The sequence below is a fragment of the Capra hircus genome, chromosome 6 (genome assembly GCF_001704415.2).
Source record: "Capra hircus breed San Clemente chromosome 6, ASM170441v1, whole genome shotgun sequence".
Taxonomy (NCBI): Eukaryota; Metazoa; Chordata; class Mammalia; order Artiodactyla; family Bovidae; genus Capra; species Capra hircus.
The window spans coordinates 85005761-85019705 of NC_030813.1; the positions used below are offsets into that span (position 1 = coordinate 85005761).

General features: G+C 40.2%; 1 pseudogene; it reads right to left on the reverse strand.

Annotated features, from left to right (window-relative positions):
- LOC108636268 lies at window positions 536-13002 on the reverse strand (annotated as a pseudogene).

The following is a 13945-nucleotide window of genomic DNA, read 5'->3' on the forward strand; positions in this document are numbered from 1 at the left end:
ACATCAATTATATTCTATGAGAAAGAAGACTAACTAGTGTAAAACAATAGCAAGTGAGAGGCTCTTGTGTCTGCAGTCGCTTTGACACAGAATTAGAGATAAGGTGACATCAACAAAATGGAGGGTTATGAGGTCACAACAATTGTGTCCCTCACAGAAACAGCAAAAACAATAAATGATCAACTGCAAAGCAATGTAAATTATTTGGGGAAAGTTCTGGACTAAAATGAAAAAGCAGCAGAAATCCTGCAGTTTGCAAAGGCTGAAGATGTGTGTTCTGATTTTTTCAGTGTAATGTATTAATTCTAAAGATATCAATTAAGTTTGACTGGTCAATTGTATAATTTTATTATCACTATTGCCATATTGATTATTTTGTCTGAACGATCTGCCTACTGATGACAGTGGCCACTTAAAGCAGAAGGAGACAACACGGGATGAGACGGTTAGATAGCATCACTGACTCAATGGACATGAGTGTGAGCAAACTCTGGGAGATGGTGAAGGACAGGGAAGCCTGGTATGCTGTGGGCCATCAGGTGATGTTATCAAGTTGATCAGCAAACATAGGAAAGCCCACCATAGTGATCTCATGGCAGATGGCCTTGTAAGTGCTGTTGATTCTACCATGAGTTATAAAGCCTTTGGTTTTTGGATGATCTAGCATTGAGTGACTTTCACTAAAACTGTTAATAATAATTCAGAATAAAACAAGAAATGGGCCTTATAAGGCACTGTAAAAAGCAATGTTTTTAAGATAACAGATGGTTACACACAGGAAACTGCATTTAAATTGCTTTCAGAACTCACAGCCAGAAACTCCTGTCTGCTGGAGAGATAAGTGAAGACTTCATGAAAGAAGTGCTTTGTCACTTGGATTTCACAAGTGAATTCAAGATTGGCAGAAGAACAACGTAAAGAACACTCTGGGTAAAAGAAACCACATATGCATAAAAAGGGGGCATTCAAAAATATATTCTCTAAAAGATTAAGGAAGTCATTTAATCTGATAAGAATGGTGTCAAAATCACCGAAAGGGTAATGGTAGTAACTGTGGAACCAAAGAAAAGAGAATCTTCATTTTATTAAGAAATATGCTACCTCTTCATGGAAATGATTGTGGATTTTATTTCTGTAGAAAATGGAGAGTCACTGGTAATAAATAAGGAGCTATTATTTATCAGTAGTATCTAAAATACTCCTACACAGGAGAACCAATAGGTGTAAGGAAAGCATTCAGAGGTAGAACAATAACCCATTAAGCTACTCACTGTTAGAAGCGATTACAGGCAAAATGAAGATATTTTAATTTGGGGCATAAGGGATAGGACCAATGTATAATTCATTGCCAACTATGATATGTTTTCCTTCTCCCCTCTAGTGTTGGGAGTGAAAACACAGAAGTAAATTTTCTTTCTGAATGTCTTAATAATAAACACTTGATAAGTTTATTTGCTATTGAAGTACTATCACTCTGCTCAGCTGTTAATCATGTTTTTAGGATTTGTTCTGCCAATATTTACCAAGAAGGTCATTCTGGTGGAATTCAGTTATACAGACAAATATTGGGTCCTAAGGTGTCTGCCTTTTTGCCATCGTATGTCCATAGAACCTGTTAGGGTAACAAAAATACCTTATTCAATTAGTTTAAAGTTATAGCATTAGAATTCAAGAGATTAAAAGATAACATAAAATGTCTTCCATATGGCTTGTAGGAAGAAAGGATGCGTGATCATAAGCAACGATAACTATTAACACACTGACATCAGTAGGAATAGTTACATTTTACATACTTATTACTATATTCATTCAGCTATGGAATATAATCATGACCATTCACACATGATGGCATAGACAAATGATGTTTACATTTACAAATGAAGCCTTTTTTTGTAATTTATAAGTATCAATAAACTGTTGAAAACGTTCCAACTTTGTGATAATAAAATTTATTTAGCTGACCATGAACACTTTAACAATGAACCACAAAGGAGTGACAGTGTCAATCTGTAGTTTCTATGCCCAGTACAAAAGAAAGGTACGGATTTTGGAATTCCCAATCAATTCTCATACACTGGATTATAATTTATAGTGTTTAACCTCTATCTGCTCTGGAAATGTAAAGTAAGTCTATCAGCAAAGAAACAGCATAGGTCATTAGGAGAAGATCACAATATCAGATAGCAAATTATAAAAGTAGTTCAAAATATCCAAAGACCTCAGGGGAATTTTATGTATTAGAAAATAAGGTACCACTCTATTTTATGGAGAAAGAAGTTGCTGAATCTTTTCCATACCACTTTCCTTATGCTTGATTCCTTCCTACAGTCCCTCTCCCTCCTCAATCGAAGGAGCAAAGTGACAGGTTAGAAGTAGAGTCCATTATGGGCCAGACCTTACCACGCACAGAGCTTACTTAAGGGCAGGACCCTGTCTTCTCTTCGATCTTCCTGATTCAGATTTCGTCAGGACTAAGTCACCAGGGAGGCTGGTGTTTATCTTTCTCTAAGTCACTGTGTCTGGATGGGATCTGGAGGTCTCTTAGGGAGCCCTGACCATCCGTTCTCTGAATAGCACCCTACAAAGCACACTGATAGGGCTACTTTAAAATTTAGGGGAAATGAAAGGGGTCAGGATTATCTGACAAGCACAGTCTGCACGATGCATTCCAGACTTTTATCACTATTGCATAATGTCTTTGTGCTACTGCACTTACTGTTAAAATTTTACTCCAGAATAATTGTATGTTTACTGTGTCCTCAAGAGTCCTTCAATGAAAAGGAACAAATGACAGCGCAGAATTTGATGGTTTATTTTCCTGCCCACAACCCCATTATAATATCAAAATTCATACTGGATCTCTTAGATATTTTCCATTTTGATAGTGTTAATCCAAAGTATTGTCACAAAAAGATACTCTAAACTACCGTCAGTCAATCAGTTCAGTCGCTCAGTCGTGTCCGACTCTTCATGACCCCATGAATCCCAGCACGCCAGGCCTCCCTGCCCTTCACCAACACCTGGAGTTTACTCAAACTCATGTCCATGGAGTCGGTGATGCTATCCAGCCATCTCATCCTCTGTCATTCCCTTCTCCTTCTGCCCCCAATCCCTCCCAGCATCAGGGTCTTTTCCAATGAGTCAACTGTTCGCATGAGGTGACCAAAGTATTGGAGTTTCAGCTTCAGCATCAAGCCTTCCAGTGAACACCTAGGACTGGTCTCCTTTAGGATGTACTGGTTGGATCTCCTTACAGTCCAAGGGACTCTCAAGAGTTTTCTTTAACACCCCAGTTCAAAAGCATCAATTCTTCAGCATACAGCTTTCTTTACAGTCCAACTCTCACATTCATAAATGACCATAGGAAAAACCATAGCCTTGACTAGGTGGATATTTGTTGGCAAAGTTATGTCTCTCTTTGTTTTTTTTTTAAACTTTTAATTTTTACTTTACTTTACTTTATAACACTGTATTGGTTTTGCCATATATTGAGATGAATCCACCACGGGTGTACATGTGATCCCAAACATGAACCCCCCTCCCACCTCCCTCCCCGCTACATCCCTCTGTGTCATCCCCGTGAACCAGCCCCAAGCATGCTGTATCCTGCATCAGACATAGACTGGTGATTCAATTCTTACATGATAGTATACATGTTTCAATGCCATTCTCCCATATCATCCCACATTCTCCCTCTGAGTCCAAGAAGTCCACTATACACATCTGTGTCTTTTTTGCTGTCTTGCATACAGGGTCATTATTGTCATCTTTCTAAATTCCATATATATGTGTTAGTGTACTGTATTGGTGTTTTTCTTTCTGGCTTACTTCACTGTGTATAACCTGCTCCAGTTTCATCCATCTCATCAGAACTGATTCAAATGTATTCTTTTTAACCGCTGAGTAATACTCCATTGTGTATATGTACCACAGCTTTCTTATCCTTTCATCTGCTGATGGACATCTAGGTTGTTTCCATGTCCTGGCTATTATAAACAGTGCTGTGATGAACATTGGGGTACATGTGTCTCTTTCAATTCTAGTTTCCTCGGTGTGTATGCCCAGCAGTGGGATTGCTGGGTCATAAGGCAGTTCTATTTGCAATTTTTTAAGGAATCTCCACACTGTTCTCCATAGTGGCTGTACTAGTTTGCATTCCCACCAACAGTGTAGGAGGGTTCCCTTTTCTCCACATCCTCTCTAGCATTTATTGCTTGCAGATTTTTGGATCGCAGACATTCTGACTGGTGTGAAGTGGTACCTCATTGTGGTTTTGATTTGCATTTCTCTAATAATGAGTGATGTTGAGCATCTTTTCCTGTGTTTGTTAACCATCCGTATGTCTTCTTTGGAGAAATGTCTATTTAGTTCTTTGGCCCATTTTTTGATTGGGTCGTTTATTTTTCTGGAATTGAGCTGCAGGAGTTGCTTGTATATTTTTGAGATTAGTTGTTTGTCAGTTGTTTCATTTGCTATTATTTTCTCCCATTCAGAAGGCTGTCTTTTCACCTTGCTTATATTTTCTTTTTTTGTGCAGAATCTTTTAATTTTAATTAGATCCCATTTGTTTATTTTTGCTTTTATTTCCAGTATTCTGGGAGGAGGATCATAGAGGATCCTGCTGTGATTTATGTCGGAGAGGGTTTTGCCTATGTTCTCCTCTAGGAGTTTTATAGTTTCTGGTCTTACATTTAGATCTTTAATCCATTTTGAGTTTATTTTTGTGTGTGGTGTTAGAAAGTGATCTAGTTTCATTCTTTTACAAGTGGTTGACCAGTTATCCCAGCACCACTTGTTAAAGAGATTGTCTTTACTCCATTGTATATTCTTGCCTACTTTGTCAAAGATAAGGTGTCCGATGTGTGTGGATTTTTCTCTGGGCTTTCTATTTTGTTCCACTGATCTATATTTCTGTCTTTGTGCCAGTACCATACTGTCTTGATGACTGTGGCTTTGTAGTAGAGCCTGAAGTCAGCCAAGTTGATTCCTTCAGTTCCATTCTTCTTTCTCAAGATTGCTTTGGCTATTTGAGGTTTTTTGTATTTCCATACAAATCTTGAAATTATTTGTTCTAGTTCTGTGAAAAATATGGCTGGTAGCTTGATAAGGATTGCATTGAATTTGTAAATTGCTTTGGGTAGTATGCTCATTTTCACTATATTGATTCTTCCGATCCATGAACATGGTATATTTCTCCATCTATTAGTGTCCTCTTTGATTTCTTTCATCAGTGTTTTATAGTTTTCTATATATAGGTCTTTAGTTTCTTTAGTTAGATATATTCCTAAGTATTTTATTCTTTTCGTTACAATGGTGAATGGAATGTTTCCTTAATTTCTTTTTCTACTTTCTCATTATTAGTGTATAGGAATGCAAGAGATTTCTGTGTGTTGATTTTATATCCTGCAACTTTACTATATTCATTGATGAGCTCTAGTAATTTTCTGGTGGAGTCTTTAGGGTTTTCTATGTAGAGGATCATGCCATCTGCAAACAGTGAGAGTTTTACTTCTTCTTTTCCAATTCGGATTCCTTTTATTTCTTTTTCTGCTCTGATTGCTGTGGCCAACACTTCCAGAACTGTGTTGAATAGTAGCGGTGAAAGTGGGCACCCTTGTCTTGTTCCTGACTTTAGGGGAAATGCTTCCAATTTTTCACCATTGAGGATAATGTTTGCTGTGGGTTTGTCATAGATAGCTTTTATTATGTTGAGGTATGTTCCTTCTATTCCTGCTTTCTGGAGAGTTTTTATCATAAATGGATGTTGAATTTTGTCAAAGGCTTTCTCTGCATCTATTGAGATAATCATATGGCTTTTATTTTTCAATTTGTTAATGTGGTGAATTACATTGATTGATTTGCGGATATTGAAGAATCCTTGCATCCCTGGGATAAAGCCCACTTGGTCATGGTGTATGATCTTTTTAATGTGTTGTTGGATTCTGATTGCTAGAATTTTATTGAGGATTTTTGAATCTATGTTCATCAGTGATATTGGACTGTAGTTTTCTTTTTTTTGTAGTATCTTTGTCAGGTTTTGGTATTAGGGTGATGGTGGCCTCATAGAATGAGTTTGGAAGTTTACCTTCCTCTGCTATTTTCTGGAAGAGATTGAGTAGGATAGGTGTTAACTCTTCTCGAAATTTTTGGTAGAATTCAGCTGTGAAGCCGTCTGGACCTGGGCTTTTGTTTGCTGGAAGATTTCTGATTACAGTTTCAATTTCGATGCTTGTGATGTGTTGTTAAGATTTTCTATTTCTTCCTAGTTCAGTTTTGGAAAATCGTACTTTTCTAAGAATTTGTCCATTTCTTCCACGTTGTCCATTTTATTGGCATATAATTGCTGATAGTAGTCTCTTATGATCCTTTGTATTTCTGTGTTGTCTGTTGTGATCTCTCCATTTTCATTTCTAATTTTATTGATTTGATTTTTCTCTTTTTGCTTCTTGATGAGTCTGGCTAATGGTTTGTCAATTTTATTTATCCTTTCAAAGAACCAGCTTTTGGCTTTGTTGATTTTTGCTATGGTCTCTTTTGTTTCTTTTGCATTTATTTCTGCCCTAATTTTTAAGATTTCTTTCCTTCTACTAACTCTGGGATTCTCCATTTCTTCTTTTTGTAGTTGCTTTAGGTGTAGAGTTAGGTTATTTATTTGACATTTTTCTTGTTTCTTGAGGTATGCCTGTATTGCTATGAACTTTCCTCTTAGCACTGCTTTTATAGTGTCCCACAGGTTTAGGGTTGTTGTGTTTTCATTTTCATTAATTTCTGTGCATATTTTAATTTCTTTTTTGATTTCTTCTGTGATTTGTTGGTTATTCAGATGTGTGTTGTTCAACCTCCATATGTTGGAATTCTTAATAGTTTTTCTCCTGTAATTGAGATCTAATCTTAATGCATTATGGTCAGAAAAGATAGTTGGAATGATTTGATTTTTAAAATTTATCAAGGTTAGATTTATGGCCCAGGATGTGATCTATCCTGGAGAATGTTCCATGAGCACTTGAGAAAAAGGTGAAATTCATTGTTTTGGGGTGAAATGTCCTATAGATATCAATTAGGTCTAACTGATCTAATGTATCATTTAAAGTTTGTGTTTCTTTGTTGATATTCTGCTTAGTTGATCTGTCCATAGGTGTGAGTGGGGTATTAAAGTCTCCCGCTATTATTGTGTTATTTTTAATTTCCCCTTTGATACTTGTTAGCATTTGTCTTACATATTGCAGTGCTCCTATATTGGGTGCATATATATTTATAATTGTTATATCTTCTTCTTGGATTGATCCTTTGATCATTATGTAGTGGCCTTCTCTATCTCTTTTCACAGCCTTTGTTTTAAAGTCTATTTTATCAGATATGAGTATTGCCATTCCTGCTTTCTTTTGGTCTCTATTTGCGTGGAATATCTTTTTCCAGCCCTTCACTTTCAGTCGATATGCGTCCCTTGTTTTGAGGTGGGTCTCTTGCAAGCAGCATATAGAGGGGTCTTGTTTTTGTATCCATTCGGCCAATCTTTGTCTTTTGGTTGGGGCATTCAACCCATTTACGTTTAAGGTAATTATTGATAAGTATGATCCCATTACCATTTACTTTATTGTTTTGGGTTCGGGTTTATGCACCCTTTTTGTGTTTCCTGTCTAGAGAATATCTTTTAGAATTTGTTGGAGAGCTGGTTTGGTGGTGCTGAATTCTCTCAGCTTTTGCTTGTCTGTAAAGCTTCTGATTTCTCCTTCGTATTTGAATGAGATCCTTGCTGGGTACAGTAATCTGGGCTGTAGTTATTTTTTTTCATCACTTTAAGTATGTCTTGCCATTTCCTCCTGGCCTGAAGAGTTTCTATTGAAAGATCAGCTGTTATCCTTATGGGAATCCCCTTGTGTGTTATTAGTTGTTTTTCCCTTGCTGCTTTTAATATTTATTCTTTGTGTTTGATCTTTGTTAATTTGATTAATATGTGTCTTGGGGTGTTTTGCCTTGGTTTTATCCTATTTGGAACTCTCTGGGTTTCTTGGACTTGGGTGATTATTTCCTTCCCCATTTTAGGGAAGTTTTCAACTATTATCTCCTCTAGGATTTTCTCATGGTCTTTCTTTTTGTCTTCTTCTTCTGGGACTCCTATAATTCGAATGTTGGAGCATTTCATGTTGTCCTGGAGGTCTCTGAGATTGTCCTCATTTCTTTTAATTCGTTTTTCTTGTTTCTTCTCTGATTCATTTATTTCTACCATTCTATCTTCTATTTCACTAATCCTATCTTCTGCCTCCATGATTCTACTATTTGTTGCCTCCAGAGTGTTTCTGATCTCATTTATTGCATTATTCATTATATATTGACTCTTTTTTATTTCTTCTAGGTCCTTGTTAAACCTTTCTTGCATCTTCTCAATCCTTGTCTCTAGGCTATTTCTCTGTGATTCCATTTTGATTTCAAGACTTTGGATCATTTTCACCATCAATATTCAGAATTCTTTCTCAGGTAGATTCCCTACCTCTTCCTCTTTGGTTTGGTTTGGTAGGCAGCACTCCTGTTCCTTTACCTGCTGAGTATTCCTCTGTCTCTTCATCTTGGTTATATTGCTGTGTTTGGGGTGGCCTTTCTATATTCTGGGAATTTGTGGCATTCTCTTTATTACGTAGCTTCCTCACTGTGGGTGGGGTTGTATCAGTGGCTTGTCAAGGTTTCCTGGTTAGGGAGGTCTTGTGTTGGAGTTCTGGTTGGTGGAGCTGGGTTTCTTCTCTCTGGAGTGCAGTGGAATGACCAGTAATGGGTTATGAGACGTCAATGGTTTTGGAGTAACTTTGAGCTGCCTGAATATTGAAGCTCAGGGGTGAGTTCCTGTGTTGCTGGAGAATTTGCGTGGTATGTCTTGCTCTGGAACTTGTTGGTCCTTGGGTGGAGCTTGGTTTCAGTGTAGGTATGGAAGCGTTTGATGAGTTCCTATTGCTTAACGTTCCCTGAATTCAGGAGTTCTCTGAGTTCTCAGGCTTTGGACTTAAGCTTCTGGTTTTCAGTTTTATTTTTACAGTAGCCTCTAGACTTCTCCATCTATATAGCACCGATGATAAAACATCTAGCTTAAGGATGAAAAGTTTCTCCACATTGAGGGACACCCAGAGAGGTTCACTGAGTTACATGGAGAAGAGAAGAGGGAGGGGGTAGTTAGAGATGCGGTGAGATCAAAAGAGGAGAGAGCAAGCTAGCCAGTAGTCACTTCCTTATGTGAGCTCCATAGTCTGGACCGCTCAGAGGTATTTACAGAGTTATACAGGGAAGAGGAGAGGGAGGAAGTAGACAGAGGTGGCCAGGAGGATAAGAGAGAGGAATGAGAAGGAGAGAGACAAATCCTGCCAGTAACCAGTTCCTTAGGTGTTCTCCACTGTCTGGAACACAGAGATTCACAGAGTTGGATAGAGAAGAGATGGGGGAGAAAAGAGACAGAGGCCACCTGGTGGAGCAAAAGGAGAGTCCAAAGGAGGAGAGAGTGGTCAAGCCAGTAATCTCGCTCTCAGGTAAACTTGGGGTTTTTAAATGTACAAAATTGACAACAAAAACCAAAGAGCAAAGATTAAAAATCTAGAGTAGAGGTTGGGTTTTCAAAAATACAATATTAAAGAAAAGAAGCAGAAGGAAAAAAGAAAAAAGAAAAAAAAAGCCACAAGAATTATTAAAAAACTCCAACAACAACCACATAAAGACTATATATGATGTTTGCCTTTAAAAAATAGAATCTTTTTTTTGAAAATTAATATTAGGTTATAGAAATAAAAATAAGAGGAGAAATAGAAGACTTAACCATTAAAAAAAAAGTTAGGGAAAAAAAGCAAGAGAGAAAAGGGGGAGGGAGGAAAAAAAAACAAGGAATGATTGTAAAAACAGTAAAGATATTTCTGGCCCTTCTCTGATGTTGTGGGCAGTGTGGAATCACTTCCAAGGCGGTTCCCTCTGTTTAACTTCTTCTGTTTGCTGGTTTTTTAGGCTCACTAGTTCAGTCACACTGTGGGGAGGGGGGATGCTGCAAACATATAGCACTGTCGTGTGCACACAGCGTCTCAGCCCCGCTGGACCTGTCCCTTCTCGCGGCGCACAAACCGCTCCGGCTCTACGATGCTCAGCCGGGAACCTTCTGAGGCCGGCCCTAGGCTGCGTGCACCTCCCTGGTCTAAGCTGCTCAGGTTCGGCGCTGAGGCAGCCCTCAGAGGCTCAGATTCGGCTGGGACTGCGCTTTGTGCTCTTCCCAGGTCCGAGTAGCTCAGGAGTTTGGCGAGCGCGGTCGCTGCGAGTTGTCGCCTTTCCTGCCTCTGCTGCTCAGTTTTCTGGGTGTGCCGCTGGCGCCCCTTGTGAGGCAGATGGTGACTGTCCAGCACCCCCAGAAGTCTTAGCAAAGAAGCCTGCCTGCAGTTTGGTAGGTAGGGTCTCTCCGGGCCTGCAATTGCCCCTTTCCAGCCTTTACGGCTCTGGCTGCCTGTCCCCGGCAGGGGATGGTCTGCAGCTGGCTATTTCCGTTCCATTCTTTGTTCTGTGCGCGGTCCTGGCGGTGTCTTATGTTCCAGCTTTTCACGTGGTAGCTATCCCACAGTCTGGTTTGCTAGCCCAAGTTAGATAGTTCTGGTTACACGTGGGGTGTTCCTGCCCGATTCTTACAAAGCACTGCAGCCCGAGCCTCCCGAGCTTCCCTGCCCTGCCCCCACTTCCTAGTGGTGGATGCAGGCATCTGTGCTGCTTTTCCGCTGGGGAGTTACTGTTGGGCTTGTAATCTCTTGGTTTTAATTATTTATTTAATTTTCCTTCCTGTTATGTTGCCCTCTGTGTTTCCAAGGCTCGCCACAGATTCGGCAGGGAGAGTGTGGTGTTTGGAAACCTCTCTTCTTAAAATTCCCTTCAAGGGACAGGCTTCCCTTCCTGGGACGGAGCTCCCTCCCCACCTCCTTTGTCTCTCATTTCATCTTTTATATTTTTTCCTACTTGTTTTCAAAGACAATGGTCTGCTTTTCTGGTTGCCTGAAGTCCTCTGCCAGCCTACAGAAGTTGTTTTGTGGAGTATGCTCAGCGTTGAAATGTTCTTTTGAGGAATTTGTGAGAGAGAAAGCGGTGTTCCCGTCCTATTCCTCCGCTATCTTAGGAGCACCCCCCTCCCGCCCCCCCCATCTCTGCTTTTTAATATGCTGTCTAGGTTAGTCATAACTTTCCTAACAAGGAGTAAGGGTCTTTTAATTTCATGGCTGCAATCACCATCTGCAGTGATTTTGGAGCCCCCACCCAAATAAAGTCTGACACTGTTTCCACTGTTTCCCCATGTATTTCCCACGAAGTGATGGGACCAGATGCCATGATCTTCGTTTTCTGAATGTTGAGGTTTATGCCAACTTTTTCACTCTCCTCTTACACTTTCATCAAGAGAATTTTTAGTTCCTCTTCACTTTCTGCCATAAGGGTGGTGTCATCTGCATATCTGAGGTTATTGGTATTTCTCCCAGCAGTCTTGCTTGGTACCAGCTTGTGCTTCTTCCAGCCCAGAGTTTCTCATGATGTACTCTGTATGTAAGTTAAATAAGCAGGGTGACAATATACAGCCTTGACGTACTCCTTTTCCTATTTGGAACGAGTCTGTTGTTCCATGTCCAGTTCTAACTGTTGCTTCCTGACCTGCATACAGGTTTCTCAAGAGGCAGGTCAGGTGGTCTGGTATTCCCATCTTTTTCAGAATTTTCCACAGTTTACTGTGATCCACACAGTCAAAGGCTTTGGCATAGTCAATAAAGGAGAAATAGATGTTTTTCTAGACCTCTCTTGCTTTTCCCATGATCCACTGCTGCTAATTCGCTTCAGTCATGTCCGACTCTGTGAACTCATAGACCCCATAGACCAGCCCACAAGGCTCTTGCATCCCTGGGATTTTCCAGGCAAGAATACTGGAGTGTGTTGCCATTTCCTTCTCCAATGCATGAAAGTGAAAAGTGATAGTGAAGTCACTCAGTTGTGTCCAACTCTTAGCGACCCCATGGACTGTGGCCCACCAGGCTCCTGTGTCCATGGGATTTTCCAGGCAATAGTGCTGGAGGGGGCGTGACATTGCCTTCTCCTCAGATGTTGGCAATTTGATCTCTGTTCCTCTGCCTTTTCTAAATCCAGCTTGAACATCTGTCAGTTCACAGTTTACGTTTCTCTGAAGCCTGGCTTGGAGAATTTTGAGCATTTCTTTACTAGCATGTGAGATGAGTGCAATTGTGTGGTAGTTTGAGCATTTTTTGGCATTGCCTTTCTTTTGGACTGGAATGCAAACTAACCTTTTCCAGTCCTGTGGCCACTGTTGAGTTTTCCAAATTTGCTGGCATATTGAGAGCAGCACTTTCACAGCATCATCTCAGGATTTGAAATAGCTCAACTGGAATTCCATCACTTCCACTAACTTTGTTCATAGTGATGCTTTCTAAGGCCCACTTGACTTCACATTCCAAGATGTCTGGCTCTAGGTGAGTGATCACACCACTGTAGCACTTGTCATATATATTTTGGTTCTTATAAATATTTGAGTGAAGTTGGAGTTATCATAATAATTTACCTTTCTTGCAGAAATTGTCTGTAATCACACCTTTTATATTATTTAAGTGACTCATTAAATATTTTTCCACTATTAAATTACTTTGCTTACCTTTTGTGGAATCTGAGCAAGAGCTGATGCAATCATATTGGCCCTTTCTTCTGTTGATAACCATTGACTCCAAAGAAAACACCACAATGTCTTTTTCTCCAGAGCTTGGGCAAACACTTTCACTGCCTGTGGAAAAAAAATTTGCGTCATGTGGGGAAATTAACAAGATAACTCCAGTCAGGGCCTCACGCCCCATGCTCTCATGCTCTCTCACCCATGTTCTGTAAACAATGAGTTTGCACGGTTATGTAACAGATGAGATCTGTAACAGATGTAGGACTGCATGTGCATATCACGAGGTTCTTACTGGTCAAGGGCTGCTTTGTGCAGTAGGCCTGTAGGAGCTTCACCATGAAAGCCCTCACTGCTGCTGCACTGGGGCTACACTGGTGTGACCCATGGTTATGTTACATGAGATTATGCTATGGCTAGGTTATGGTTATGTTATGGCTGCTGCTACAGGTACTGCATCAGCCAGGAGAGAAGCTGTTTTATGGCTGCCGTGCCAGTCAGGAGACAGTAACCTGTCTGCAGTTACTGTGGCTCCTTGAGTCTCCTTCCAGGCTCTTAACTGGTGCCTTGCCTACCCTGGGTTCAGCGAACAGTGTGAGCTGTATGAATGGCAAGAAAACTGGCATCACAAACAAGATCAGCAAGACACTTCATCACAAAGGAGCAACAGCATAGCTAACATATTGAAAAGATTGCTCCAAACATCTCAGCTCAGTTCAGTTCAGTCGCTCAGTCGTGTCCCACTCTTTGGGACCCCATGAATTGCAGCACACCAGGCCTCCCTATCCGTCACCAACGCCCGGAGTTCACTCAGACTTGTGTCCATTGAGTCAGAGATGCCATCCAGCCATCTCATCCTCTGTCGTCCCCTTCTCCTCCAGCCCCCAATCCCTCCCAGCATCAGAGTCTTTTCTAATGAGTCAATTCTTCACATGAGGTGACCAAAGACTGGAGTTTCAGCTTTAGCATCATTTCTTCCAAAGAAATCCCAGGATTGATCTCCTTCAGAATGGACTGGTTGGATCTCCTTGCAGTCCAAGGGACTCTCAAGAGTCTTCTCCAACACCACAGTTCAAAAGCAACAATTCTTCGGCACTCAGACTTCTTCACAGTCCAACTCTCACATCCATACATGACCACAGGAAAAAACATAGCCTTAACTAGACAGACCTTAGGTGGCAAAGTAATGTCTCTGCTTTTGAATATGCTATCTACGTTGGTCATAACTTTCCTTCCAAGGAGTAACTGTCTTTTAATTTCATGGCTGTAGTCACCATTTGCAGT